Source organism: Pan paniscus, chromosome 5 (assembly GCF_029289425.2).
Source record: "Pan paniscus chromosome 5, NHGRI_mPanPan1-v2.0_pri, whole genome shotgun sequence".
In the NCBI taxonomy this organism is placed as follows: domain Eukaryota; kingdom Metazoa; phylum Chordata; class Mammalia; order Primates; family Hominidae; genus Pan; species Pan paniscus.
The window spans coordinates 116,865,897-116,878,056 of NC_073254.2; the positions used below are offsets into that span (position 1 = coordinate 116,865,897).

The window sequence follows — 12,160 nt, forward strand, 5'->3', positions numbered from 1 at the left end:
GCTGAAGTTCTTCAACTCTGTCTAGTAACTAACTGTTCATCATAACCAAGGCTGCATCCACATCACCATATCATGTAGGATTAAAAGTAAAAATTTGAAGATGTTATAAAAACTAAAATATAAAAAATAAAAAGAATAAAAACAAACATTTCTTTAAAATGTTTACCAAGATGTACCATTTCAAATAAGCATAAAATAACTATTCATTTTTAAAAGTGAAGTACCCAGAAGAACCCTGCAGTCTGCCATCTTTAACTTGCTTTTGAGAATATAAATAAGGAATCTGTGAACCATGGGTGGCTTTTTAACTTTACCTACTACCATTTTAAAGGCAAAGCCTAGATATATGAAGGAACAGAAAGCTAAATGTGACTGGCAGTGTCTTTCCAGCTGGAAGATGAAACCAAACTTAAAACAAGGAGCTGGCAATAACTTTCTAAAAAACAAAATACAAAACTAAATACTAAATGACTGTAAACAAAATGAAGTTTGAGACTGAAGAACAGAAAGTGCTGACAACAACATCATATACAGAAATTTCTAATTTATTAACAAAGAAAAATGTCAAATTAAAAATTGAAATTAAAAAGAGAAAGGTATTTTGCTATCATATTATAATACATTAATGTCTGCTTTTTCTTTTCAAAAGCAAACACTCTACAGTAAGATTAGTTAAGGTCTGCTTATTAACCTGAATAACAAACATATTCTATTTTATACATGTTTATGATCCCAGAAATAAAATAGTGTCTTTAGTATAGTCAAATTAAAAGCATTTGAGTTGCGATTACAGAATTAGAATATTTGTCAGAAGACCTCAATGGCAACCAGGGACTTCATGGGGCCAATATTTGCTAGGGTAAAAGTGAATGAAAAATAAACTCTACCACGTCAAAAGAAAACGGAAATAAAAATTATATTTTATTGCATGAAGAAAATACATCATGGAAAAAAGAAAATAATCTCTCCCAAAAGATCTGTAACCACAAGGTACATTTTAAGAAATAAAGCATCATCAAACAGAAATCTGATTTAAAATGTGCCGAAGTCAGTACAGCACCCAAGCTAGCAGGCAACAGCAAATGTATTTCCCCTCTGGAGGAACTCACCTTCATCACAGGCCTGAAATAATTACCACAAAGTTCCAAGGCAAGTGAACACAGTCTAAAAAAAAAAAAAACCACAAAAACCTCAAAATAAAGCAAAATAAAGCAACATGAGTGATTAAGAGCAAGGGGAAAAAAAGACAAACTCACAAAAGACTTCAGTTATGAAAATTATTAGACAAAGAATATAAAAATAATAAATGGTTAGAATTATGACCAGAAGACAAGCAGATTTGAAAATAAAGTTCCATATATGAAAAATATAACTGATATTAAAAACTAAATCAACAAAGTGGCGTATTAGACATAGTTGAAGTGAATAAACTGCAAGTTAGAACATAAGAAATTTTTCCAAATACAATCAAGCGAAAACAATGAAAGATAAAAGAGATGAACTAAGGAAGAAAAACATAGAAAGTCTACCAGACATGGAATTGGAGTTCCAGAAGATCATAAGATTAATGAGAAAATATTCAAAAGGATTGTAAATAGAAGTTTCCAGAATTCCTGAAAAATGCTAGTCCTCAATGTAGCCTATCTAATGCCAAATAAGAGATGTTAAAATTCATACCCAAAAACATCAGATCAAAAATTCAGAATAGACAGAGATAATATCTTCAAGGAGAAAGAGAGTATCTTCAAAAGATCTTAGAAGGAACCAGAGTTTGGAAAGACAGATTCCCTGACAAAGAAAAAAATGAGCTTGACTGCTTAATTCTCAATGATAATAATAAAATACAGAAGACAATGAAATGATATTTTTGATACTTCCTTTCAGCAAATTAAATTAAATTAAAAGGATTGTCACAAACAAAAATCTCTCTCTCTCCCTCTCCTTCTCTCTTTCACACATACACACACACACTCAGTAAAGGAAAATTAAAGGATATATGTCAGGCAAAAAAGAAATGATCCCAGATAGAAGGTCTGATAGACAAGAAGAAACTGGGTGGAAAGATATTAATGAATAAAGAACTAAATATAACAGATACTGTATAAAGCAATAAAAGTAATTTCTAACTTGAGAGAGAAAAAACAGGCTAGAACTAAAATACTCAACAACAATGACATGCAAGTTGGAGGAAGGTATCATAAGAGTTAAACAATTCCTAAGAAATAAAATGCCACAGACTGGGTGGCTTGAACAATAGAAATTTATTTTCTCGCAGTTCTGGGGGCTAGAAGTCCAAGATCAAGGTACTATCGGGATGCATTTCTGGTGAGGCCTCTCTTCCTGGTTTGTAGACACGTATGATCTTACATGGCCTTCCCTCTGTGTATGCAGAGGGAGAGAGAGATCTCTGTATCTCCACAGAGATCTTATTGGATCAGGGCCCTACCCTTATAGTCTTATTTAATCTTCATTACCTCCTTATAGGCCCTATCTCCAAATATAGTCATATTGGGGATTAGGGCTTCAGCATATGAATTTTGGGGGATACAATTCAATTCCGTAATAGAAGGCAAAGATATTAACTTTAGACTAGAAAAAGATGAGTATATATTAAAATTGTCTGGGTAACCACTAAAATAATAGATGTAGAACTTATAGGTAATCTCCTGACCCCCTAAATAAAAATAGTAAAAACAAAAAATAAATGGTAGGGGCAGAGGGTCAGTCTATCCAAAAGAAGGCAAGAAAGGAAAGAAGACAAAGAAAAAGCAGAATAGAAAATACATAATAATATGATAAATAAATCCAAGTCAGTCTTCATTCTAAATATAAAGAGATTAAACTCTCCAGTTAAAAGCAAAGATCCAGCTATATGCTATTTACAAGAGACACATCTAAAATCATAAGGATATAGATCCAACTTTAAAGCCAACAAGTAGGGAAAGGTGTGTCAAGCCCATCATAATCTATAGGGGACCCTTTATTGTTGTATTACTATCAAAGAAAAAGAGACTTTAATTCAAACAATACTATTACAGATACAGAAGGTATGACGTATGACAAAAGGGTTAATTTCCCACAAAAATATTTTAAAATCTAAACTTGTATGTATCTAATAATAAACCTCAAAAACATATAAAGTAAAAGGTGAATTAAACAGATGAAAATAATAAATCCATAATTATAATCTCTCAGTAATTAAATGATCAGGTAGATAAAAACATCAAGAAGGATAAAGATTTAAATAGCACATTTAAAATTTTCATCTTATAGATACACATGAAACTGCATCCAGTAGCTAGAGAATACACATCGTTTTAAAGCTACACATGGAACACTTATTTGTAGAGAACCCCTGCCATTGTCCATGGAGCTAACCTTAACAAGCATCAAAGAACTGGTAAGATACAGACCACATCCTCTGACCATATCACAAATAGTTTAGAGATCACCTACAACCACAACAAAATATGCTTAGAAATTAGGAAACATGATTCTCATTAACTCATGGATCAAACAAATCATAGAAAATACTTAGGACAGGCACGGTGGCTGATGCCTGGAATCCCCACACTTTGAGAAGCTAAAATGGGAAGATGGCTTGAGCCCATGAGTTCAAGACCAGCCTGGACAACACAGTGAGACTTCATCTCTACAAAAAATAAAAATGAAAAAAATTAGACAGGCATAGTGCCATGCACCTGTAGTCCCAGTTATTCAGGGGGCTGAGGTGAGGAGATCGTTTAAGCCCAGGAGGTCAAGGCTACAGTGAGCCATGATCACACCACTGCACTCCAGCCAGGACAAAGGAATGAGAACCTGTCTTAAAAACAAAGAAAATACTTAGAATTGTATGAAAACATAAGCAGCTAAAGTGATGATTCGAGATTTATACTCTGAACAAAGCAAGACTCACAACTGAGCTAAGCACTCAACCTAAAAAATTAGAATAAAGGCAGGAATAAACCTAAAAACATTGAAAAAAAAGAGTAAAAATGAACATGTTAGAAACAAATATATAAATATTTTCAAAGAAGCAACTTTCGGCTTTGCTGATCATCTCTACTATATATTATACATTATATACAATAAATTAACAAAAAACAAATTACAGCTACAAACAACACTGATGAATCTAAAAAATATAACAGTGAGCAAATGAAGCAAGCATAAAAGTATAAATATTTACAGTAGTAAAATTCCCTTTATGTAATAAAAGGTCAAAAATAACCACACAAAGAGGGTTGATAAAGCAAGAGTTGCCTCCATGTGAGGAATGAGTAGACAGAGGAATTCTAGGTGTATTTCTTAACTTTAGTAGTAAGTCCATGAGTATTCAATTTTTTAAACTTAAAAGTATGTTTCATGCAATTTTAAATGTACAATGTACATCACAATAAACATTCTTTAAAAATAACATGGCAAAATCAGTTTCTAAAGGATATTCTGAACTTTCCTATAAACAGTGAACATCCACAAGACCTCATGAAAAAAAATTTACCTGTTTAACCTATCCATGCCTGTTACATTCCACACTGAAAATATAGTTCCTTTTATTTGAGATAGTAAAAAGGAAAATGATACTTACTTAAACGAAAAGCATATTTAGCACTTATCCAAGTGCTAAAACAGGTAAGTACCAGGTATTAAGGGAGCAGATAACCTAAGCCTGACTTAGAGAAAGGAGGAAAGGAAACTATTCCACAGTGAAGAAAACAATGTCTGGAAAACGGTAACTGTCCCAGAAAGCATGTTTGGGAGTACATGCATGTTTACCTTCTACATCCAGAACCAAATTCTAAAAATGAAAAATGCAAATATAACTACATTCACTTGGAACACATTTAATGGCTAAAGATAATTTTAGTTTCAAAAATAAAAGGGAGAATTTCTCTCTAAATTTAGCCATCAGTGTTTAAGTTTCTACCTTTTCCTGACTTTTGCTCATTTTATAGTTCTAGTTTTGTTACTAGAAGTGACCACATGCTTCTGTAGTAGCCAGAGTGATACTCAACTGATTTCAAAAGGTAATTTCTGGCTAAGACGAAGTTTCATATTATTGACAGAAAGGAAGAAAGATACAAACATATAGATAAAATATAGATGTAAACAAACACATGCGCATACACATATACACATAGCTCAAGGCTAAATTTTGTAAATTTAAACCTTCCAAATTTATTTTAAATGTTAAGAGTTCAGGAGTTGGCAGCAAAGTGCAGAAAACAGAATATTTTTACATCTTAGAGATGACTATACAGGAAATGACATTCATTCACTCTATTATTCCACAATTATGTGTCAATAGGTGTGGGCAAGAGGGCAGATGGCAATATAGTAAACTGAAATTGAAAAAGGGACAGCATTCTCATGGCACACTCAACTACTCTACCTGTTTAGCTGGAGGTAACATTTATAGTTATAACTGAGCACTCATGAACGGTTTTGGATTGAGGCTAAATCTCTATAAACTGGGGTTATTTCATTTGGAAAAAGCACTAGACAATCAGGTCTGGGTTCCAACCCTATCTGACTTGACTCTTTCATATTACACTTACCAAAAAAAAAAAAAAACTGTAGAAGATAAACAGGGAAGACAATGATTAGCTCTACAGATTTTATATTGGGAATAATAAAGTGCCTTGAGGGCAATGAAAAATATCAATGCCCTTTTATTCCTCCCCAAAAATTCTATGTCTAGGGTTTTACCCAAAGGGAATAACCATAGGTATGTATAAAAATTGAGCTATAGCCAGGCACGGTGGTTCACACCTGTAATCCCAGCACTTTGGGAGGCTGAGGTAAGCAGATCACTAGAGGTCAGGAGTTCAAGACCAGCCTAACCAACATGGTGAAACCCCCATCTACAAAAAATACAAAAATTAGCCAGGCACAGTGATCGGCACCAGTAATCCCAGGTACTCAGGAGGCTGAAGCATGAGAATCGCTTGAACCCGGGAGGCGGAGGTTGCTGTGAGCCGAGATCGCACCACTGCATTCCAGCCTGGGCAACACGGTGAGACTCTGTCACAAAAAAATAAATAAATAAATAAATAAATAAATAAAAATTTTTTTTAAATTGCACTGTAAGGTAGTCATTACTGTACAGCTGAAGAAAAAAATTATATCCCCAATAAATTATGATACATCCATAGAATAATATTATTCAGAATTCAAAATGTTACAGATCATTCCATGACAAGGGAAGTGGTTCATCTTTACGCGAAATTATAAAGCTATATATCTACACTAAGGGCCATTTTTAGAAATTAAAATATCATAGTATTTTTCTATATGTATATAAAAATAGATACCAAAATGCTAATAATAGTTATATCTGGGTATAATTCTTCTTTTCTTTTCTTTTTACTTGTCTGGATTTTCTAAATTTTCTTTTCTTTCTTTTTCTTTTTGAAGACAGGGTCTTTCTCTGTTGTCCTGGCTGGAGTGCAATGGTATGATCACAGCTCACTGCAGCCTCAACCTCCAGGGCTCAAGCGATCCTCCCACTTTAGCTTCGCAAGTAGCTGGGACCACAACCACGTGCCACCATACCTGACTAACTTTTTTTTTTTTTTTTTTTTTACTTTTTGGAGAGACAGGGTCTCCTCACATTTCCCAGGCTGGTCTCCAATTCCTGGGATCAAAGAATCCTCCCGCCTCGGCCTCCCAAAGTTCTGGGATTACAGACATGAATGGCCATGCCTGGCCTCTAAATTTCCTACAATGAACAAGAAAAACTTCTAAAGTAAGAAAAAAATCTATTATATCATGAGGGTGGAGGGTAGGAGTAAGGACAGGATCAGGAAAAATAACTAATGGGTACAAGGCTTAATACTTGGGTGATGAAATAATCTGCACAACAGAGCCCCTCAGCACAAGTTTACCTATGTAACAAACCCGCACTTATACCCCTGAACTTAAATAAAAGTTAAAAAAAAAAAAACAGATTTGAAACCTTGAAATAGTAACTATACATGAATTATAGAAACAAAAATGAGAAGTTCCCAATATCACCAAACCTGTAAGTGGGTGCAAATTTATCCAATTTATAGAAAATGGAGAAACCTGATATTCAACTTATACTCGAAACTCCTATCATTCAAGAAATGAATAATGCAAAAGAAGGAAAAACATCTGAAGAAGTGCTGAGTAGGAACAAGCTGAGAGATCAGACTTTCTGCTAGTGATAGACAGTGTGAAACCGTAGAAGGTATCATGGTTTATGCAGGGTTAATCAAAATGGAGTAGGAAGACTGTGTGCTTCAAATACAGGGGAAATGGAGTAAGTTACAATGATGAAAAGAATGGATCTTATTACAAAAGCCCACTTACCTGAACATTTTTCCCTCTTGAAGACAATGGATGTTATGCCTACACCCCAACTCCCTTTGTATCCACATCCTCCCAGGATCAACTTCAGCAAAAAATCCTGCACCAGACAGCCTCAGCCAAATACCATACCAAACACATGGGATAGATTTAATTGATTCTTAAATAATTTTCAGTTGAAACTCTTACTCTGATCTAAACTTCAGGCTTCTTTAAATGCCTACAAATGTTCTCTCTCTAAAGTTACCTACGCATTTGTTTTTGTTTTGTTTTATATTGTATAAAGTAGGAAGATGTAAAGATGCCTCATTTTAGGAGAAAGGTAACAGCTAGAATACAGAATCATGTCCCTTCTGCACCAGCCTCCCCAAGGCAGATCCTTAGAAGTTTCCACAGAAAAGAATTTGCCTAAAATATTTTTCAAATGCTTTAATAACATAGACTGAGCTAAGTCAATTGAGAGAAAGAAGTTAACCAAGAAGCTTTGCTCAAAAACCCTAAAAGGTATGTAAAGCTTATAACTATAATAACACACAAAGGTTTAAATTGAAAATGATGTTAAGAATTTGAAAATGATCTAAGAATCAATTAATATATATGCCAGGTGATTGGTACAGTATCTGGCTGGGGGTGTTTTTAATCTAAATTGTATCTGGGAAGATGTAATTCTTTAGCATATCACTCAAAGGAAATGCTGATAATAATAACCCTATTAATTTCAATAGGTGACCACTAGATTGCCCCCATACCTGCAAATATACCATCTATTCCCCAAGACCCGAGAGCTGTGTTAAAATCCAACTTTTCTAACTCTTCATTATGTTTATAACGAACATGAATGAGCTTTCCTGTGTATTAAGCTAGAGTTTCACGCTTGAGTTTTCTCAATCTTCTGTCATACAAACAGAAGTGGATACAAATCTTGTCCATATTTACTGGTGCAGAGGCTAGAATGCATTTTATCCTATGTGTCAAACTTAAAGCCTGAAACAGCTTGCTGTCAGCTTCAGAAACCATTTTTACAAGCATGGCATACCGCCTCAAGCCAACCAAATCCTAAAGCATGTTGGGCTGCCCACACTTCAAATCATTTGGAATGTTCTCATGTTTTGTGGTTGCAAAAGTACCAATTTTGTGGATCATCTAGTTCAAATTGAGGGCACATCTAACCTTAAATAGAAAATTCCCAGGAAATTGAAACTATAATTGACCAGGATCACATCAGCTCTTAAGATCTATGATCTCAGGCTGGTAGTCAAACATCTCAAATGTTGTGTTTTGAAAGTTGAAGAAATGCAACATAAACTCTGTGAAACTCATTAGTGTGTCTTCAAGGAAACACTAAGAACTCATCCTAAATATACATATGTCATAGTTGCAAAAAAAAAAAAAAGGAAAAAGTGCCACCTGCAACAAAGTAAAGGTGATTTGCAGCAAATATAAACACATTTCTGGTAAACAGCTAGCAAATTAAAGAAAAAAAAACCACCTAACAGATTACTTCATTTCATTTCTAATTTTCATACATAAGCTGAAATATAGCAGCTTCAGCTGTGAAATGTGGTAACAAACATAACAAAGGTGAATGAAATAGTTTTGCTTGTAGTAACTGGAGCACTGTATTTATACATATTGTTTTTCCAAGCATTAATGGGTCCCTCTCTCAAATCAAGTGCTTAAGACATCATTTCACAAATTGGAGTACCAGAACTTCCCCAAGGTTTGCCTCTCATGCCTTTGAGGTCTACTCTCTAAATCCCAGATCTATGAATAATGTCCTAAAGGTTATTTTTGAAGTATTAAAAGAAGAAAACACTATATTGACAAACTAAATTTTACGTAGAATTTGCCTATTGAAGCTTAAGAAATGCCTGGTTCAATTATCCATTGGCAATTATCCAATGGATAATCTATTCAATTATCCATTTGAATAGATAAATGTGGTTAGGATATGGTTCCCTGATCCAAGCCTTGTTAAGAGTTCGAGAACATACTGAAAACCAGCGCTTTTTAACTTAACTGATATTGACTAAAATGCTGAAAAGATGACAAGCCCTAGCAATAACTATTTTTAGCTGATCTTTTAGACCTACTGTTCCTGGTGCACATGTATTATTAGGTCCCTAAATGGTTTTCATGTTTTTTATATACTCAATAGCATATACAGATATGGTATATATAGTTATACTATATATAGTATGGATACATAAATATAGATATATGTGTGATATGGATATATACATATATAAATCCACCTCTGTGTGTATCATTTCCAAAATACTCATTCACAAAACAACCATCCCAAATTAAATAAACCATACACAAAATCTCAAGGTGCTCAAGTAACTCTAGGAACTAAGTCACATCCACTTAGGAACACTAAATTCTTACTTTCTTGCTTGTAGTCCAGCAAACTTAAGGTAAAACAGTAACTACATAGGGGTTTTAGTTATGTTTATTTTTCCTAAGCAAATTTTTCTCCAAGAATGTTCAGCTTGCTGAAATTTTCAGAAAATGCTTGAGATGGTGGGTTCTTTTTTTCAGTTTCGGTACTGGTATACTTTACAGCAAAGTGACAAAACTGTACTTAGAGATAAAAATCTATATCCCAAACAAAATTTTACAGTATTACTGGTTATTCTGGGATGATTTTCTTCGAAAGCTTCCCATTACAAACAATATGTTTCCTACACTATCCCGTCTGCCTTGGTAGTATACTTTTCACACACAAAATTGTATGTAACGCATATACCAGAAATACGTCAAGGCACTCTTTTATTTAAATAAGCTCCCACATTCTGTTTTTATTGTTCAAAATGATCTGAATGCTCATAATTGATGTAATCAATTATGTCACTAAAATTTTGGCTATGCAACATTTTACAAAATATAGGGACTTTTCATCAGCACCTTAGATTTGTAGTTGGCAATGTGAGTGAATAAGGCAAACAGGAATAGAGGTGTGGCAGAGACCTAGGGGTGTGAGAAAATGGGGCTTCCTTTACCCACGGGACACGTGGGAAAAAAAACTTATCCACGTCTGCAATAAATGTACTTTTATGTTAGGTTTCAGTAAATGAAACACGTATTACATACCTCGTCAATGGATTAGAATGTCTGAAGCAGTATCAGCTTATGCAAGAAACATGAGGTTTTTATCCATGATTCTTAGAAACACTACTCCTAGAACTGGTTGAAGGCTTCTTAATCTAAGACATAATGAAAAACAAGCTCACCCAATAAACAAAGAGAAATCCTATTTTAAAAACATATGGTTTAAACTTCATCCTACCTCACTAAAAACCTGCATGCTACTATAGGGATGCCTGTATTCCCTAAGTGTCGAGACTCAGTCTCATCCAAGACTAAACGATCTCTTTGAAAATTTGGGCAAGCCCTGGGGGAAATTTTCATAAAGATACGTTGTTGGATTTTTTTTTAAGCACTCTGAGCCTCCACAACATATTTTATTATTAAAAAGAAGAATGTTTCCGAAAAGGGGCAGAGGAGAGAAGACTGAAATCAGGGCGACGTTGAAAACCTGCCAAGGATGAAACACACAGCGCCGCAGGCTGAACCACATGGAAGAGGGAACCTCTCTTAACTGTTGGAGCGCGTAGGGACCTTTCGCTCTCGCAAACAAGGTAAATTTCAGCCCTCAAGCAGCGAGACCACCGTGTAAAAGTTCAAGTGGAGCTCATCTCCTTCCTCTCACTCCCAGCACTGAATTCTCAACCAGAACAGCCCAGCAGGGAAGGAGCTGGCGTGGGGTGCCCCTCTGCAGCCGACCGTTTTCCTAGAAGGCCTAACGGCTCAGACAGGCAGGGGAGGGGGGCGGGCGGCCCGGGAGAAACCGAGTCCCCGCCGGACCCCCACCGTGTGGCGCCGGCCGAAATAACTCCAGTCCAGCTGCAAAAACCCTCCCGAAAACCCAAGCTTCTCCGGCACAACTTCGGTCTCTCCAGTCTCATTCCTCCCCGCACTCCGCCAAACCGCTCGCCCTGCCCAGCGCGGCGGATGCAAGCGCTCCCCGCCCCGTGCGGCTACCCGTCCCGCGGGCCGGGGATCGCGGGCCGGGGATCCCGAGCCTCACCTCACCTCAAGCGAAGGGCAGCGCGCGGGCGCCCGCGGAAGAGCCCAGGGAGCATGGCTCCATGTAGTCCCTCCCGGAACTTTCCTGACATAGCACTTCTCTCCTCCGCTGCAGAGAACAACGCTGCCAGGCGGAGGAGGAAGGAGGACAACGAAGAGGAGGTGGTGGCGGCGGCGGCGATAGAGGCGGCGGTGGCGGGAGCTGGAGCTGAAAGTGAGGAGCATCGCGGACTAGCGCCGCCGCCTCGCGAGCCGCCGAAGGGTTCCCGCCCCCAGGGTAACCAACGCTTCCTCTTAAAGGCGCCGGCCCCGGTTTTAGACCGGGAGGTGAGTGAGAGAAGAGAAAGAGGGAGGAGGCAAGTAAAAAGGAAGGAGGCAAGTAAAGAGGGAGGAGGCAAGTAAAGAGGGAGGAGGCAAGTAGAGACGGAGAGATCCCTGGAGGCCACGCCCGAGCTGCCCCAGGGCGGATCGCCGGCCCCTTTCGACCGCTCCCTGCCCTGAACCCCTCTACGCTCAGGTCGCATCGTTCCTCCGCCTGGGCAAAGGCATCGAGGGTACCGCAAGTGCGCCCACCCGGCACTGGGGCAACCCTCGCCGTTGGCCTGCGCCCTGCACCCCGCGCCTCGCTCCCAGACGGTCGCCCCGCCCCTAATCCCTGGCAGTCCTTTTAGGGTCCTGGTTTCCCGCTCCCACGAGCCCCCAGAGTGCACCTCCAGTGGCTACTGCCCAGTGGATT

The 12,160-nt window shown here is 37.4% G+C and overlaps 1 protein-coding gene across 3 annotated transcripts in view; it reads right to left on the bottom strand.

Annotated features, from left to right (window-relative positions):
- Nucleotides 1-11,849, bottom strand: part of GPR63 (G protein-coupled receptor 63) — a 48,574-nt gene extending 36,725 nt beyond the window's left edge. The window contains exons 1-2 of one of the 3 annotated variants that reach the window (XM_014345435.5): nucleotides 11,431-11,752; nucleotides 10,429-10,541 (exon numbers count right to left, since the gene is read on the bottom strand). The gene's annotated coding sequence lies outside the window, so the exon portion shown is untranslated. Of the gene's footprint in view, nucleotides 1-10,428; nucleotides 10,542-11,425 lie in introns of all 3 variants that reach the window. The other 2 variants (XM_003824370.6, XM_014345436.5) reach the window with 2 other exon arrangements.
- Between the last annotated feature and the right edge of the window lie 311 nt (nucleotides 11,850-12,160).